The sequence below is a fragment of the Bubalus bubalis genome, chromosome 17, assembly GCF_019923935.1.
Source record: "Bubalus bubalis isolate 160015118507 breed Murrah chromosome 17, NDDB_SH_1, whole genome shotgun sequence".
Lineage (NCBI taxonomy): Eukaryota > Metazoa > Chordata > Mammalia > Artiodactyla > Bovidae > Bubalus > Bubalus bubalis.
In genome coordinates this window covers 66503598-66522226 of record NC_059173.1, presented here as the reverse complement: position 1 = coordinate 66522226, position 18629 = coordinate 66503598, and the positions used below count along the sequence as shown (strand labels likewise).

The following is an 18629-nucleotide window of genomic DNA, read 5'->3' as shown; positions in this document are numbered from 1 at the left end:
TAACCAGACGGGACCCCATCAGCAGGCAGAGGACAGGGATCGTAGATGAGTCCCAGCATTTAATGGAAGTGCTTCTATTTGGGGACGCTCGTGCCAGTTCCGAGGCTGACCACTGGTTCACCCAACAAATATTTGAGTTTGTGTCATGTGTCAGGGCCCACTCTCTGTACCAGTCTGGGTGGGACGGGTAAAGTCCCTGCTCTCTGGAAGCTCAAATTCTAAGCTGTGGTGTGGGGGAGATAAGCAGATAAGAAAACAAACAAAGAGATAAACTCAGGTTGGCAAAAAAATGGTAGTCAACAAAACTGTGATGAAAAGTGACTGGAAAAAGTAGGCTTCTGGGATCCTAGACAGTTCTGATAAGGGTGAGTGATGAAGGCTCCTGGAAGGAGGTAGCATTTGAGCTGAGACCCAAAGAATGAGAAGCAGAGAGAACTAGAGAGATCTGACTAGAGCTTTGAGGGCAAACGAAATAGCAAGTGCAAATACCCTGAGGCCAAAACATGCATGGCATGTTCCAGGAGCAGAAAGCAGGAGGTCCTAATTGGGCCAAGTGAGCGGCAGGGGATGCTGGGAATGTGACAAGAGAAGCAGATGGTGCCAGATCACCTCCAAGGCTTGGATTAGGTCAAGTCCTGGATTTCATTCTGCGAGCATGGGCAGCTATGAGAGGTACTACAGAAAAGACTGCTAGTTGCCCTCATATTCATTCTCCCTTTCTTTTTAGTTCTGGAATCTTTGATTTTTAACCAGAAGATGCCACACAGTTTGAAAGTACATTTTCCAGCTGTATTTTGTGTAAATACACAGCTATCTGATTAAATTCTTGTCCATGATGTGAACAAAAGTAATGGATGCAACTTCTGGACCTCACTCTTAAAATGATTCGGACATTACTCTCCTTTCTTTTTCTCCCATTCCAGTGACTGGAACAGAAATAGCTATAGAGCCAGTTTTAACTTTGGAACATGAAGGCAACACCATATGGCATGGTGAACAAGGGCGAAGGAGCCTGGGTCCCTGCATGACTACATGCAGCTTGGCCACCCACCTGCCCTGAACCAGCTTACTTCCTTTGTTTGAACCATTCTTTGTACTTTGGGTTTATGCTACCTCAGTTTTAGTTTGCATCCTAACACAAATTTCCATTTGAGTGTTTGAAATAGAAAAGTGACTTGATTTATGTTTCCAAGAGATCCATCTAGTTTCCATGTGGATACAGTTCTGGGGTGGAATAGTGGATGCAGTAAGACCAGAGGCCATCTAAGAGACCACTGCAGTAACTGAAATTAAGAATACTGATGGCTTCAGATAGGGTAGTCCCTCTGCACACAGACAGAAGTGAACAAATAGATACGGGATACATTTTGGAAGCGGAACTAAAAAGATCTGGAGCTGGATTAGATCATTGGGAGGGAAACTGAGGAAAGAACAATCAAGGTAACTCCTAGTGTGGAGTCCTTTGGTGACTCTCCCATCCTGATGGGATCTGAAGACAATAGAAGACGGACCCCACCAACAGGTCACTGAAACATCTCTTCTGTGGGCATCTCTGGTTGGAGCTGCCCCTGAAATAGCAAACTTGGAGACAACCCACACCACCATTGTCAGTCCAAGAATTGGTAGAAACCCACCCGAGCTGAAAATCCTTCAGGTTATTTTAGTTGCAAGCAACGGAAACCAACTCTGGCTAGTTTAAGAGCTAAATTAGCTCACAGAACCCAAGTATAGTCCTTGAAAAATAAAACAGCACAAAACTAGAACTGAGGTCTAGAAGGATGACAGAAACAGACAATACTGTTAGCTCTTTATCCCTAAATAGACCACTTTGTCTGCTCTTCCATACATTTAATAAAAGATGGTGTTTCCATGGCTTCAGGGTTTCTAGTACTTCTAGCAAATATACTAAAGCAATGTAGGCATTCTGTCTCAATCCTAAACCCTAGGAGTTTAGGAGTGAGAATTTAACTAGACGTGATTGGGGTAGGGATGCTATCAACTGCAGTCAGGAGAACAAGACCAAACCCATCCCTGTGGAAAGGGCAGGTCAAGAGAAAAGGGCTTACAGCCCCTCAAAGTGCCTTTCTAACAAATCCATGTGGAACACAAAACTCAGTTCCATGAAGACCCAGTGCCGCAGGGCTCAAAAGCCCCATTGGAAGCATCCATTTCTAATACAGAGCTAAACTGAAGTCCTCTTGAGCCTCCAGATAGCTTTCTTCTTTTTAAAGTTACCTTGCATAGAAGGTGCCTCCCTTGGGGACCACTGTCGAGGACTCACAGTGCTTACAGACACTCTTTTCTATTCTCTAGTCTATGTTGCTTACCACAGCATGTGAAAAAACTCTTCTTGTTTTCTCCTCAGTAATAAGGGGCCAAATGATCATCAATTCTACCACTCAGAATAACCCTCAGCTATGGTACCTCTCGGGCTTCCCAGGTGGCGCTAGTGGTAAAGAACCTTCCTGCCAATGCAGGAGATGGGGGTTTGATCCCTGGGTCAGGAAGATCCTCTGGAAAAGGAAATGGCAACCCACTCAATATTCTTGCCTGGAGAATCTCGTGGACAGAGGAGCTTGGAGGGCTACAGTCCATAGTGTCGCAAAGAGTCGGACATGACTGAAGTGACTTAGCACACACATGGCACAGCTCAAGAAAAGCTGGATGGGAGTGGATGTGGATTTCTGTACCTGACTGACCCGGACATGACCCTGCAGTCTCAGGGGTGTGTCCAAACCAGCTCTGAACAAATCAGACGGCTGTGGATGTGCCTTTTTTTTTTTTTTTTTGGAAGCATCTATTCTACAAATCAGTGATCCCATCTCCCTCTTCCCCTGTTGGTCTCAAATACTCATTTTTTATTCCCATCCAGGGCTCCCTCTCCACACTTCTCTGAATAAAGTTTAAAATTGAGCTATAAGAATGGATATAGCTGCTCTTTATCTGTCAAAGGAAGATTAGCCAAGGATAGTTATGGGCCCCAGGCAAAGATAGGGATGCAGTCTGCCTCTTAAAGGCTTGATTGGGAGGATTTTATTGTTATTATAAAGATGCACTTTCTTTTAAAAGTTTAGAGCTTTTTTTCCTCTTCTTTAGTCACAGAGGGTCATGTGACTTTTTTTTTTTATTACTATTAGGATGCTTTTTAGTTTTAAGCCTGAAACTTTACCACATGTGCAATGAAGACTCAGAGAGTGAGCAGGTCTTCTGGGGAAAGCTTCCACTCTATTCATCCAGGGGACACTGTGAGTTCTGTCTCCTAATAATACGTGCAGGTCACAATCCCTTCCACTGCAGGACAATCCCACTGCAGGGGTCCAGGAATACTTTCTCCAAAAGGCAAAGCAATGAGAAAATAACCCTTTGATATCCTTTCTCTTTCATCATTCCTTTGACTTTTTTTTATTATGCAGCTAACAATTATGATCAAGTAGATAATATGTATTAAATGTGCTCTAAAAATATAATCTCACTATTTTTATGGGTTTTAAATTTTCCTAACAGATCTTCTGCTTGTGACATTCAAAAGCACCATTATTATCATTCCTATTGTCCCTTAGGGCTTCCCAGGTGGTGCTAGTGGTAAAGAACCTGCCTGCCAATGCAGGAGACGTAAGAGATGCAGGTTCGATCCCTGGGTCAGAAAGATGCCCTGTAAAGGGCCATGGCACCCCACTCCAGTATTCTTTCCTGGAGAATCCCATGGACAGAGAAGCTTGGGGGGTCTATGGTCCATAAGGTTGCAGAGTCGGATGTGACTGAAGTGACTTAGCAGGCACTGTTCCATAATCAAAAATCATCCCGTCCTCCTAACTCCTAGTCATCTCTATTCTACTTTGTGTGTCTATGAATTTGCCTAGAAGCACCTCACATAAATACACCCCCTGCTTTTCAATCTACTCTCAAAATTGTGCACTGAACCTCCCCGCCACACTCTCATACAGAGACCAGAAGCCATCCATTCTAAACTGTGGTCTTTCAATAAGACATTACCCTCTGTACACCACTTTACAAAGTCCTTATAAAACCTAGCAAGCTACATGTGAGCTCCTCCACTTTCTAGTTGAGGAAAATGAGGCTCCCACAGATTAGATCATGGAGCTAGTGAGCAGCAAAGCCAGGGTTCAACTCGGGTTCCTTGCATACCAGTCCGTCCTCTTAACCGTGATGTCCTCTCCATGCCCCACTGACCATCGAAGTTGTAGTCTGCCAAAACCTGGCAATGCAGAATAGCTGTCCTCCAAGGATTAATATCCTGCTCTGTGTTGTTCAATCTTTACAGAAACCCAAGGTTGGGAGCATGTTCTTTATGTAGGAGGTACATGACCTTTGGGCTTCTCTGGTGGCTCAGTGGTGAAGAATCCGCCTGCCAATGCAAGAGATGTGGGTTTGACCCCTGGATTGGAAAGATACCCTGGGGAAGGAAATGACAACCCACTCCAGTAGTCTTGCCTGGGAAATTGCCATAGACAGAGGAACCTGGCAGGATACAGTCCACAGGGTCTCAAAACAGTCAGACATGACTTAGCAGCTGAAAAACAACAACAGTATGCACGTTGCTCAGAAACAGTGCAGCAGAGTGATCCTGCCCTAGGTCTGTGTAGATTAGGCTGCATGGATTCAGCAACTGAGGGACCTCAGCCAAGGCCCTTACCCTTAATGGTTCAGTTTCTGTTTCCGTAAAATGGGAGTGATTATAATGATGATACCAATCTCACTGAGTTCTGGTGAAGATAAAGTAAATGAATGCACATAGTGTTCTTGCCTGGAGAATCCCAGGGACTGGGGAGCCTGGTGGGTTGCCGTCTATGGGGTCGCATGGAGTCGGACACGACTGAAGCGACTTTGCAGTAGCAGCAGCAGCAGAGTGCTAAGCGTAGTGCAGAGTGCTTGAAAATCATATTATACTCAATGGTTCTTATGACTGTTAACCATTTCTGTAGCTCAATGATTTTAACATTATTTTGGTCATGGATGCCTTGGTGACATTTATGGATCTCTATATCAGTTAAGATACTTTCTGATGTATCAAAACCGTGACTCAAACTGCCTTAAGCTAGAAGGAAATGTCTGAAAATAGCAGAAATCTAGAAGAGAGCAAGTCCGAGGCATGTGCAGTCACCAGTGAATGATGTCATCAATAACCCGCCTCTCTCTGTTATTTCTTTCTGTCATCTTAGCATCAGACTCAGCCTAACACTGGCTTGTGGGAGCAGATGGCTTCCCATGGCAACCAGAGCTTTATGTTTCCTGCTCAGATCTGGAAGAGATAGGGAATAAATAGGCTCCTCCTTGTTATGGGTTAGGAAGATCCCTGGGAGGAGGAAATGGCAACCCACTCCAGTATTCTTGTCTGGAGAATCCTATGGACAGAGGAGACTGGTGGGCTACAGTCCACAGGGTCACACTCATATGTTATATTTGAGCCAACTCAAGTCTTACACCCTCCCCACGTGGGGCCACTACCAGTTTCCAGGGCAATCAATGCCATCAGGAGCCCTTCTTGGGGCTGAGGGTGGAGGGGTTACCTGTAGAAAACCAGAGTTCTCTAAAAGAGAAGACCAATAGCAACAGCTTCAAATCGCTATGCACCATAATGCAACACGCCTATTTGTCAGACAATTTCAGAAGTTTCAGTCTCCAGAGTAAGACCCCTATGGTAGACAGTCTACATGAAAGATTATCCATGGATGAAAACAGACTTCAGGAAGTTGCATATGTGAAAGATGTTATTTTGCTCCCTCTTAGAACCATTTACTGAATTGCATGCCAGCATTATGCTATGGGTATCTTCCTGCTCCCCATAATAATGTTAGGGAAAACTTATGCCTCTCCAGAACAACTCATTTGACTTTAGTTTACAGACAATGAGAAACACATATTTAACCATGATTCTCCCCTTATGTCTTTAGTCACCTTAGGTTTATGGCTTAATTCAAGGAAAAGGTAGAATCAATTGTTCTGTGCCAACCCTAAGCTTGTTTGTTGTTTTCCTGTCAATAGTTTTTCTTCCTCCTAGCTCAATTAATCCTTTGTATTGTATGTAAATTTGCAATATCAATAACCTCAGATATGCAGATGATGCCACCCTTATGGCAGAAAGTGAAGAGGAACTGAAAAGCCTCTTGATGAAAGTGAAAGTGGAGAGTGAAAAAGTTGGCTCAAAGCTCAACATTCAGAAAACGAAGATCATGGCATCTGGTCCCATCACTTCATGGGAAATAGACGGGGAAACAGCAGAAACAGTGTCAGACTTTATTTTTCTGGGCTCCAAAATCACTGCAGATGCTGACTGCAGCCATGAAATTAAAAGACGCTTACTCCTTGGAAGGAAAGTTATGACCAACCTAGATAGCATACTGAAAAGCAGAGACATTACTTTGCCAACAAAGGTTCGTCTAGTCAAGTCTATGGTTTTTCCTGTAGTCATGTATGGATGTGAGAGTTGGACTGTGAAGAAGGCTGAGTGCCAAAGAATTGATGCTTTTGAACTGTGGTGTTGGAGAAGACCCTTGAGAGTCCCTTGGACTGCAAGGAAATCCAACCAGTCCATTCTGAAGGAGATCAGCCCTGGGATTTCTTTGGAAGGAATGATGCTAAAGCTGAAAGTCCAGTACTTTGGCCACCTCATTTGAAGAGTTGACTCATTGGAAAAGACTCTGATGCTGGGAGGGATTGGGGGCAAGAGGAGAAGGGGATGACAGAGGATGAGATGGCTGGATGGCATCACTGACTCTATGGACATGAGTCTGAGTGAACTCCGGGAGTTGGTGATGGACAGGGAGGACTGGCGTGCTGCGATTCATGGGGTCGCAAAGAGTCGGACATGACTGAGTGACTGATCTGATCTGATCTGATCTGAACTTCTTTATGGAAGAAAAGGGGTAATAATTTAACTAGCCCCAAATATAGAAAACATATTTTGCTCAATGTCAACTGCAGCATTATTAATAGCCAAATTTAAAATCTGAAGAAATGCAAGTGTTCGGGGAATAATTGAATAAATTATGTTAGTCATCAACTTAAATTACTGAAATTAAAATTATGTTTACAAAGAGTTTGTGATAAAATGAAAAAAAAATGCTTTTAATGTTAACTTAAAAAATAGAAAGCAAAATTGAGTATGGGTGTCTAGTTTCTGACCAAACAGTAAATTTGACTAATACAACCCCTTTCCACTACAAAAAATAGAGATGTTACATTAAATTTTTAAAACAAATTTAAATATATAGCTAAGCAAAGGAAAGTGAGTAAAGGAGAAAGGAAGGAGAAGAAGAAAGGACAAAGGGAACTTCCAGGTGACAATAAAAAACAAGCAAAAAATCAAATATTGAAAGCCAGAGGAGTGATTGCTTTAAATCATACCATAGAAGTTCAGGAGACCATCAGATCCAGATACATAATTTGATGGCTATGAGCTGGAGCTCCTACGCCATGCTGAGACAGAAGGTAGAGCACTGAGACTGGGTACGGTGAGTGGTTAAAGCTGAAATCTCCTCATGAAACCAGAACCTTCCTCCATGAATGGCAGGGATAGAACCCACTGACCCAGAAAAGCATCAATGAAACGTGTCTCTTCCCCTGATGGTAAGAGGGGAGCCTCCAAAATCCTCCTGAGCCTCCTACACACAGAAATGTAATGTCTAAACATATTTTACTCTAGGGTAGTAATCCCAGGCTGAAAAACTAATGAAAAATTGGTCTCAGATTGGTGAAACTTGGAAAAAATCACAAGCAAAATGCAGTTTAGAAGGACGTTGTCACAGATTGCCACAAAAACAAAAACCTGTAAAGATATGTAGACAATCTAAGGAATAAAAGCAGATACAATAATAGAAAAAAACTCATACCCCAAATTGAAAAAAAAAGAACAGTTTTAGAGAAATAATATGGTAAATGTTTTAAATTATCAGATAAAATAAAGAAGAGCTCATACTAAAAGAATTAGATACTGTAATATTGAAAATATAGTCACTGAAAGTAAGAATTGAATTAAAAAAAAAGAGATTACAATCAGCCAAATAAAAAATTAGTAAACTGGAAAACAAATATAAAGAACTTACTTAGAACACAACACAAAAAATAAAGAGAAGGAAAATAACACAGAAATGTTAAGAATTTAAAGGATTGAAAAACAATATCTAAAAAGGATCAACAAAGAGACGATGTCTCATCAGCAAAAGTAGACACCAAATACAACAGAATGACATCCTCAAAGTATTCAGGAAATACAATTGTCAACAAAGGATCGTATCCAGAGAAACTACTGCTCAGAGTGAAGGCAAGACAATGCAAACGAAGTTGAAGAGAGTTTATCCCTCACAGACCCTTGTTGAGAGAACTATTTAGAAATAAACTGAAGTGAGAAAATAAGGGGGGAGCACGTTAAACACTACAGTGTTGACCAAAATAAACTGGTAAATGCGAGAGTAAATCTAAATAAGCATCATCTGCAGAAACCTCAGCATTATGCATAGCAAAAATGACTAATTTTATAGAGTTTAAAAACAAAACCTAGCCTGCCTCCTTAGCATGGTAGGCAGAGCATCAGACTCCTAAAAACCAAGCCCAAATATTCAATAATGATATGGAAGACAATCATCAAAGTTAAAGCACACTAAGTTCCTTATTTTTGTTCCAAGGAGAATAGACATGTTGATTTAATATTAGCTTTCTTAAATCAGGTGTGCAGAATAAAGTTTAAGGGTGACTACTGGCAGAATAAAAATAGATACTTACTTAAAAATATAGAAATATTCAAAATAAGTATCAGTTCCGTTCAGTCACTCAGTCGTGTCTGACTCTGTGACACCATGGACTGCAGCACGCCAGGCTTCCCTGTCCATCACCAACTCCTGGCACTTGCTCAAACTCATGTCCATTGAGTCGGTGATGCCATCCAACCATCTCATCCTCTGTTGTCCCCTTCTCCTCCCACCTTCAATCTTGCCCAGCATCAGGGTCCTTTCTAACAAGTCATTTCTTTGCATCAGGTGGCCAAAGTCTTGGAGCTTCAGCTTCAGCATCAGTCCTTTCAATGAATATTCAGGACTGATTTCCTTTAGGATGGACTGGTTTGATATCCTTTCAGTTCAAGGGACTCTCAAGAGTCTTTCTCAATACCACAGTTCAAAAGGATCAATTCTTCAGTGTTCAGCTTTCTTTATGGTCCAACTCTCACATCCATACATGACCACTGGAAAAACCATAGCTTTGAATAGATGGACCTTTGTTGGCAAAGTAATGTCTCTGCTTTTTAACATACTGTCTAGGCTGGTCATAGCTTTTCTTTCAAGGAGCAAGTGTCTTTTAATTTCATGGCTGTAGTCACCATCTTCAGTGATTTTGGAGCCCAAGAAAATAGTCTGTCACTGTTTCCATTGTTTCCCCAGCTACTTGCCATGAAGTGATAGGACCAAATGCCATGATCTTTGTTTTTTGAGTTTTAAGTCAACTTTTTCTCTCTCCTCTTTCACTTTCATCAAGAGGCTCTTTAGTTCTTCTTCACTTTCTGCCATAAGGGTGGTGTCATCTGCATATCTGAGGTTATTGATATTTCTCCCAGCAGTCTTGATTCCAGCTTGTGCTTCACCCAGCCCAGCATTTCACACTATGCATATAAGTTAAATAAGCAGGGTAACAATATACAGCCTTGATGTACTCCTTCCAAATTTGGAACCAGTCTGTTGTTCTATGTCTGGTGCTAACTGGTGCTTCTTGATCTGCATACAGATTTCTCAGGAGGCAGGTAAGGTGGTCTTGTATTTCCATCTCTTTCCGAATTTTCCAGTTTGTTGTAATCCACATAGTCAAAGGCTTTGGCATATTCAATAAAGCAGAGTAGATGTTTTTCTGGAATTCTCTCGCTTTTTCTATGATCCAATGGGTGTTAGCAATTTGATTTCTGGTCCCTCTGCCTTTTCTAAGCTTGAACATCTGGAGGTTCTTGGTTCACATGCTGTTGAAGACTAGATTGGAGAATTTTGAGAATTACTTTGCTAGCATGTGAGATAAGTGCAACTGTGCGGTAGTTTGAATTAAGTCATTAAAAGATAGAGATTAGAAGGAAATGGCAACCCACTCCAGTATTCTTGCCTGGAGAATCCCATGGATGGAGGAGTCTGGTGGGCTACAGTCCATGGGGTCGCAAAGAGTCGGACACGACTGAGCGACTTCACTTTCACTTTCGACTTCACTTTATGTTCCTAATAAATTTTTTTCCATAGTTATTTAACATTTCATCTTTATCTCTGCAAAATGTTTTGCCTTTAAATTTGCTCGTCTGATATAAATACAAATTCCTCTATCTTGAGTCAACTATTCTTGATATTTTAGAATGTTTGCTAATGGTCTTTAGAAATTATATAAATATACGTTACTTATTTTCCAGAAAGGCTTTGATTTATAAAGTGTCCATTTTAATATATTAATAATATCAATGTCCATTACTTTTTTATTTCTAGGTAGGCCTCCTCCAACAATATGGCATGTATTTATCCTCTTAGACTTGGGACTGTTTCAGAAGTAGAATATTCTTAGTAGACTTTTGGTAGATAGTATTTTTCAAGTTAAGGAAAGTATCTTCCATTTGTAGCCCATGAATAGCTTTCATTATGAGTGACACTTTAATTTTATACTTTTAAAGCATTAGACTCTTTGTATGACACCTTATCCTTCATCCCAGCTTCTACTAAGCATTGTTCTATAGGAGATCTAATCCAACAGAGTGAAATAAGAAAAAGGAAATCAGAGAAAAATGGATTAAAAAGGAAGAAACCACATTGTCATCATTCATAAATAATATGCTTTTTTGATATGGAAGATCCAAGAAAAACTTTACATGAACTATTATAATTAGTAGAGATTTCAGTAAACATGCCAAATACAACCACCATACAAACTAAGGTATCATCACTATATTACCCATGTCTAGAGGGATAAATCTGTGTTACAGTGTTAAAACAGGTCTGGAAATCACAAGATAGTACATATGATATTCACTATCATTTACAAACTTTATGGACATCTTAGTCTTTCTGGAAAAAAATCAGCATATGTGTATACAAGTTCTAAAGATCATTAGGGAACATTCCAAAGTGTCAAGAGTGGCTGACTCTGGGAAATAGAATTTTTTTGGATGACTTTAACAAAATTTTTTGCTTATTTATTTGGCTGTGCCAAGTCTTAGCTGTGGTACATGGGATCTTAGTTGCAGCATGCAGGATGTAGCTTCTTGACGAGGGATCGAAACCCAGTTCCCCACATTGGGGGCATGCAATCTTAGCTACTAGCCACTAGACTACTAGAGAAGTCTTTGGATGACTTTTAATTCATCTCTATAATTATCTGTTTTACAAAATTTCTGCAATAAGCTTCCCCAATGGCTCAGAGTAAAGAGTCCACCTGCAAAATGACACTGGAGATGCAGGTTTGATCCCTGAGTCAGGAAGATCCCCTGGAGGAGGAAATGGCAACCCACTCCAGTATTCTTGCCTAGAGAATCCCATGGATAGAGGAGCCTGGTGGGCTACAGTCCATAGGGTCGGAAAAGAGTTGGACACAACTGAGCACACGTGGATTTTATAATCTGGGGGGACAGTTTTTTGTTTTTGTTTTTAATAAAAAAGAAAGGCATTGGATCCAAACCAATACAGCATCTGTATCTTACCCTCATGACCTCCCTAAGGAGGTATTCTAATCCAGAGAGTTCTTACCAATCCAAACTGCTTTCTGCCACATTACTTCCATCTCATCTGAAAATAAAAATTTTTAAGGGGAAAGAGAGGGATAAATTAGGAGTATTCGATTAACAGACACGCATTACCATATATAAAACAGATAAAGAACAAGGATTTACTATATAGCTTAGGGAACTATATTCAAGTTCTTGTAATAACCTATAATGGAAAAAAAAATCTAAGGCTGTACACCAGAAATAAACCCAATACTGTAAACAGCTACAGTTAAATCATAACATCTTTTTCATTTGTTAGTAGTATATGCCTTAATTTCTTCTACACTGCTTCCTTTAACTGTATCATCAAATCATGTGATGTTCTTTGACCCAGAAGAACCTAGATCATAATAATACCTTTACCTGAAAATGCAGCAGCTCACACTGGCACAGTCTGATAGACAGCCTGGCAAAGAAGCAGTGAGCAGTGCCTGATTGTAAGACACAGTGTAGACAATTGCAGGGGTGAGAAGATATCAGAGTGTCTAAAATTTCAGCACTAAAACCTTTAGGTTAAGCACTGGTCTCTCTTGGCTCCTTTTTCGAGACTTAATTGTGCTGAAAGTGGCTGAGACGTTAAACCTCCACCTGTTTAAAATCTCCCTTGTAAGTAGAAGCGAGTAAAGGTAGACCGAAGGAAAAATGCAGTTTCTCAGAATCTGGACTAGAGCCACCTAATTGTAAGTTCCCATCTCTAACTGGCAGGAAGGATCCTGGGAAGATCGGAAAGAGACTGGCTCCCCAAAGTCGACTTGTCTCATGATATTCTGGTGTGACTTTCTCCTAAGAAAGACTTTCTTGGATTATTCTGCCAGAGTCTGTTCTATGGATACTACTACAATCCAACTTTTTCAGAATTTGGACAAATCCACCCAGTCTTATATCTATGTAATTGGCTCATAAAAGTGAGTGAGAGAACACATCAAAATATTTTTTTGCTAGGTGGGAAGTGCTGGGGGAGGGGAGCTTCCAGCGTCCCCCTCACCCTAGAGCAAGAAGCCCATACCTGGGGGCGGTGGCAGGGCCAGCCCAGGGCCTTCTGCACACCCAGCACCTGGAGGGATCTGGGCTGTGTCCACTGCAGTCTGGGGGTCCACCGGTGTTCCCGCTCTAGCCTCTCACTCAAGCCCTGCAGCTTGGTCCCATGTGGCTACTGCCTAGACCCATTCAGGTTGTTATTTAGGTTTATTTGCCTTGAGATTCCCATTAACAGGCATAGAAAAGCTGGAGAAACCCAGAAACTGGGTAAAATCTGGCCATTTTGGGTAATTTGAATTTGTTTTCTCAGGTCCCACAGGAAGTTTAAAATAATTGGAGTTTTGTCAGTCACATAGTCATTCAATCATTAAACTACACTCGAGCATCCCCTCATATGTAAGGTCCCAGCTAGGCCTTGAGAGTTGGGGGTGGACACAGAATAATTCCTGTTCCCAGGCCATAAATGTTTAGAAGGCTGAAGTATGACAACTGGCGAACAACCATGAAACAAACCATCAAAAGAAAGTCTCACGAGAGAGTTCCACACCAGCTCTGTGCTCTGCTCCAGGGTTAGGCAGACGAGTTGGAATCCTGGGTCTGACTCTTCCTAGCTGGGTGGCTTGGGATGATGGACCAGCCAGCATGCATGCAGCATGTTCTAGCACTGAACAAAGCACATGGGTCATCCCATTTCATCTTAATAGTGGTCTTAACAAGTATAGGAATTGCTGTATTTTTAGAAGGATAGGAAATTGAGGCTTTGAAGCAAGTTCTGAGATGAAGTTTGGGGAGCAAGGTGCTGATTAGGGCATCAGCTCCTGTGGAAGAAAACTGGGAGCAGGACTGGACAAATGTGAATTATGGCCCAAGTTGGGCTGAAGTGGCCAGCCCTAGATCCTCCCACCCTCAGTAGCTAGATGCAGGCAGCAAGCCCACCGCCACCCCCAGCAGGCAGCGCTGCAGCTGAGGGAGACCCCAGGGGAGCCCACAGGCAGAGGCTGCTTGCTGACAGCACCCCCACAGCGGCAGCAACTCTGGCCCCACGTAGCTCCTCTGCCACGCTGTTAACAGGACTAGAAACGGCGTACGTGGGGACTTCCCTGCCGGTCTAGTGGTTCAGATTCTGCCCCTCCACCGCGGGTGTGTGGGTTCCATCCCTGGTCAGGGAACTAAGATCCTGCATGCTGCACGGCACAGTCAAAAACTGTTAGAAAGAAAGAAATAGCATAGGTAAAGTACTGGGCACAGAGCAGTTGCTCAATAAGTTGTGGCTTTTGTTATTCAACACAGAACTGGGACAGGAAAAATGACACTGTTGCTCCCGGAAGATGTGATTCAAGAAAAATGTCATCCACTCTGACTGGGCCTTAACTCTCCAGTTCTTCCCTCCCCTGTCCGCAGCCAGCTGACGCTGAGGGTCACCCCAACCACAAAGCCCCCGTCACGTGGCGGCAGAGGACATGGCCACAGCAAGGGCCTCTCAAGGGTGTGGGCGGCGCTGAAAAAGGGAGGCCTGGTGTGTGGTGTGCTGTTCTTCAGGGGATTTCAGAGGGAAGTTGCTGGTTCTGAGAGCGTTTCGAGGAGATAGCCTGTAGGGTGGTGCTCATGAAGAAGTGCCCCTCGAGGTGGCAGTCACTGGTGAGTCCACACTGGGCTGGAACACAGCGGGAGCAGGGGAGCAACTGAGGGATCACCACGGGAGCCGAGATCCAGAGGCGGCAGAGTCTGTGGGAAGTCACCGTCAGGGAGAGAGCAGCGGGCATGGAGCAGCAGTTCCTCAGCAAGCCCACGCCCTCCAGTGACTCACAGACCTCTTCCTCAAATACGAAAGTGATTGGACAGACCTAGGGATAATCATGCTAAATGAAGTAATCCAGACAGAGACAAATATAGGCTATTGCTTACACATGAAATAAAAAAAAATGATACAAATGCACTTATTTACAAAACAGAGACAGACTCACAGACAAAGAAAATAAACTTACGGTACCAAAGGGGAACGTGGGGGAGGGATAAATTAGGAGGTTGGTATTAACATATACACACTATTACCCAAAAAAGATGTCCTTTTCATTATACGGGACTGGAATGCAAAAGTAGGAAGTCAAGAAACACCTGGAGTAACAGGCAAATTTGGCCTTGGAATACGGAATGAAGCAGGGCAAAGACTAATAGAGTTTTGCCAAGAAAATGCACTGGTCATAACAAACACCCTCTTCCAACAACACAAGAGAAGACTCTATACATGGACATCACCAGATGGTCAACACCGAAATCAGATTGATTATATTCTTTGCAGCCAAAGATGGAGAAGCTCTATACAGTCAGCAAAAACAAGACCAGGAGCTGACTGTGGCTCAGACCATGAACTCCTTATTGCCAAATTCAGACTTAAATTGAAGAAAGTAGGGAAAACCACTAGACCATTCAGCTATGACCTAAATCAAATCCCTTATGATTATACAGTAGAAGTGAGAAATAGATTTAAAGGCCTAAGTCTGATAAATAGAGTGCCTGATGAACTATGGAATGAGGTTTGTGACATTGTACAGGAGACAGGGATCAAGACCATCCCCATAGAAAAGAAATGCAAAAAAGCAAAATGGCTGTCTGGGGAGGCCTTACAAATAGCTGTGAAAAGAAGAGAAGCGAAAAGCAAAGTAGAAAAGGAAAGATATAAACATCTGAATGCAGAGTTCCAAAGAATAGCAAGGAGAGATAAGAAAGCCTTCTTCAGTGATCAATGCAAAGAAATAGAGGAAAACAACAGAATGGTAAAGACTAGGGATCTCTTCAAGAAAATCAGAGATATCAAAGGAACATTTCATGCAAAGATGGGCTCCATAAAGGACAGAAATGGTATGGACCTAACAGAAGCAGAAGATATTAAGAAGAGGTGGCAAGAATACACAGAAGAACTGTACAAAAAAGATCTTCATGACCCACATAATCACGATGGTGTGATCACTGACCTAGAGCCAGACATCCTGGAATGTGAAGTCAAGTGGGCCTTAGAAAGCATCACTATGAACAAAGCTAGTGGAGGTGATGGAATTCCAGTTGAGCTATTCCAAATCCTGAAAGATGATGCTGTGAAAGTGCTGCACTCAACATGCCAGCAAATTTGGAAACCTCAGCAGTGGCCACAGGGCTGGAAAAGGTCAGTTTTCATTCCAATCCCAAAGAAAGGCAATGCCAAAGAATGCTCAAACTACCGCACAATTGCACTCATCTCACAGGCTAGTAAAGTAATGCTCAAAATTCTCCAAGCCAGGCTTCAGCAATATGTGAACCGTGAACTTCCTGATGTTCAAGCTGGTTTTAGAAAAGGCAGCAGAACCAGAGATCAAATTGCCAACATCTGCTGGATCATCAAAAAAGCAAGAGAGTTCCAGAAAAGCATCTATTTCTGCTTTATTGACTATGCCAAAGCCTTTGACTGTGTGGATCACAATAAACTGTGGAAAATTCTTCAAGAGATGGGAATACCAGACCACCTGATCTGCCTCTTGAGAAATTTGTATGCAGGTCAGGAAGCAACAGTTAGAACTGGACATGGAACAACAGACTGGTTCCAAATAGGAAAAGGAGTTCATGAAGGCTGTATATTGTCACCCTGTTTATTTAACTTGTATGCAGAGTACATCATGAGAAACGCTGGACTGGAAGAAACACAAGCTGGAATCAAGATTGCCGGGAGAAATATCAATAACCTCAGATATGCAGATGACACCACCCTTATGGTAGAAAGTGAAGAGGAACTCAAAAGCCTCTTGATGAAAGTGAAAGTGGAGAGTGAAAAAGTTGGCTTAAAGCCCAACATTCAGAAAACAAAGATCATGGCATCTGGTCCCACCACTTCATGGGAAATAGATGGGGAAACAGTGGAAACAGTGTCAGACTTTATTTTTCTGGGCTCCAAAATCACTACAGATGGTGACTGCAGCCATGAAATTAAAAGACACTTATTCCTTGGAAGGAAAGTTATGACCAACCTAGATAGCATATTCAAAAGCAGAGACATTACTTTGCCAACAAAGATTCGTCTAGTCAAGGCTATGGTTTTTCCTGTGGTCATGTATGGATGTGAGAGTTGGACTGTGAAGAAGGCTGAGTGCCGAAGAATTGATGCTTTTGAACTGTGGTGTTGGAGAAGACTCTTGAGAGTCTCTTGGACTGCAAGGAGATCCAACCAGTCCATTCTGAAGGAGATCAGCCCTGGGATTTCTTTGGAAGGAATGATGCTAAAGCTGAAACTGCAGTACTTTGGCCACCTCATGCGAAGAGTTGACTCATTGGAAAAGACTCTGATGCTGGGAGGGATTGGGGGCAGGAGGAGAAGGGGATGACAGAGGATGAGATGGCTGGATGGCATCACTGACTTGATGGACGTGAGTCTGAGTGAACTCCGGGAGTTGGTGATGGACAGGGAGGCCTGGTGTGCTGCGATTCATGGGGTCTCAAAGAATTGGACATGACTGAGGAACTGATCTGATCTCATCTGATCTGATATATAAAATAGATAACAAGGACCTACTGTATTGCACAAGGAAATATACTCAATATTTTGTAATAACCTGTAAGGGAAAATAATCTGAATAAAAATAGCTATGCTAAGTCGCTTCAGTCGTGTCTGACTCTGTGCAACCCCATAGACTATATCTGTGTGCAATGGAATCACTTTGTTGTACACCTGAAACTAACACAACACTGTAAACCAACTATACTTCAATGTAAAAATAAATACATTGATAGATAAATAGGGTTGGTGATGGGCTCATGTGCTTATCATGTATGCATGCTAAGTTGTTTCGATTGTATCCGTCTCTGTGCGACCCTATGGACTATAGCCCGTCAGGCTCCTGTCCATGGGACTCTTGAGGCAAGACTACTGCAGTGGGTTGCATGCCCTTCTCCAGGGGATCTTCCCAACCCAGGGACCAAACCCACATCTCTTACATCTCTTGCATTGGCAGGTGAGTTTTTTACAATTAGTGCCACCTGGGAAGCCACATGCTCGTCATATGTGAACAAAGATGAGAGGTGTTGCACGATTTCACCTTCCTGTACCAGCCACATTTCTTTTCTGATTTTTCTCTCTCTTGAGGCACATGTTGACTTGTTGGCCCTTTCCCGTGCCTCTCTCCATTTCAGGGGTGATAAAGTCATTGAGAGAGTTAACTCACAGTGAGACGACGGGTAGAAGCCCTTTATATGGGATTCAAAATCAATGTGTTAAGTTGCCTCAGTCAGTAGTATTGATCAGAATTACCTTGATTTGTTTTTTGTCCCGTTTTACTCTCGTCAGAGATTACTGCTTCCTACATGGCATGTTCTATCTTGATGCTGCTCGGCTACTGCCTCGACTCCCACGTCTGCATCCCCGCCCTGCCGTCTCATCTTCACTTCAAGAAAGAAGGCAAGTCCACAGCAAAACCAAAAACTAGGGAAGTGACATTATTTTTCTTCCCTGGGAGTTTGCTCCTTTTTGTTTTCAACAAAATCAAAGAGCTTTGGAGGACATAAAAAAAAAAAAAAGATTTTCAAAATTAGTCTGTGTCTTTATATCTCCGGCAAAGTTGTGATCCCTCCTAGGAGAGACGCTGAGCCCTGAGCATCTGACCTCTGGCTCCACTGCAGGACCACCCGCCTACCTGCCGCCTCACTCTCTCTCGTAGCCTCTGCCTTCCCTTCACCTGCTGAGTAACTCCTTTGAGTGCCTCTACAAGGGTGAAAAAGCCAGGATAGGAGGAGAAGCAGACTACTCACAGAGGTACTAGCAGATCAAACAGGAGAGGAAGGGGAAAATGAGAGGGGAAGCGAAGGCTAATAGTGGAGCCGTCCTCGCCTAGACCCCAGACAGCCTCTCAGCCTCCACAGCCCTGACCTGCGCCCATCTCGGCCAAGCCCTGTGGAT

At 42.6% G+C, this 18629-nt stretch overlaps 1 long non-coding RNA gene across 1 annotated transcript; it reads left to right on the top strand.

Annotated features, from left to right (window-relative positions):
• The first annotated feature begins 3182 nt into the window (after positions 1 to 3182).
• Positions 3183 to 18264, top strand: LOC123465061. The gene is made up of 2 exons (XR_006640126.1): positions 3183 to 3245; positions 18021 to 18264. It is a non-coding gene; the product is annotated as an uncharacterized LOC123465061 (long non-coding RNA).
• The last annotated feature ends 365 nt before the right edge of the window (positions 18265 to 18629 follow it).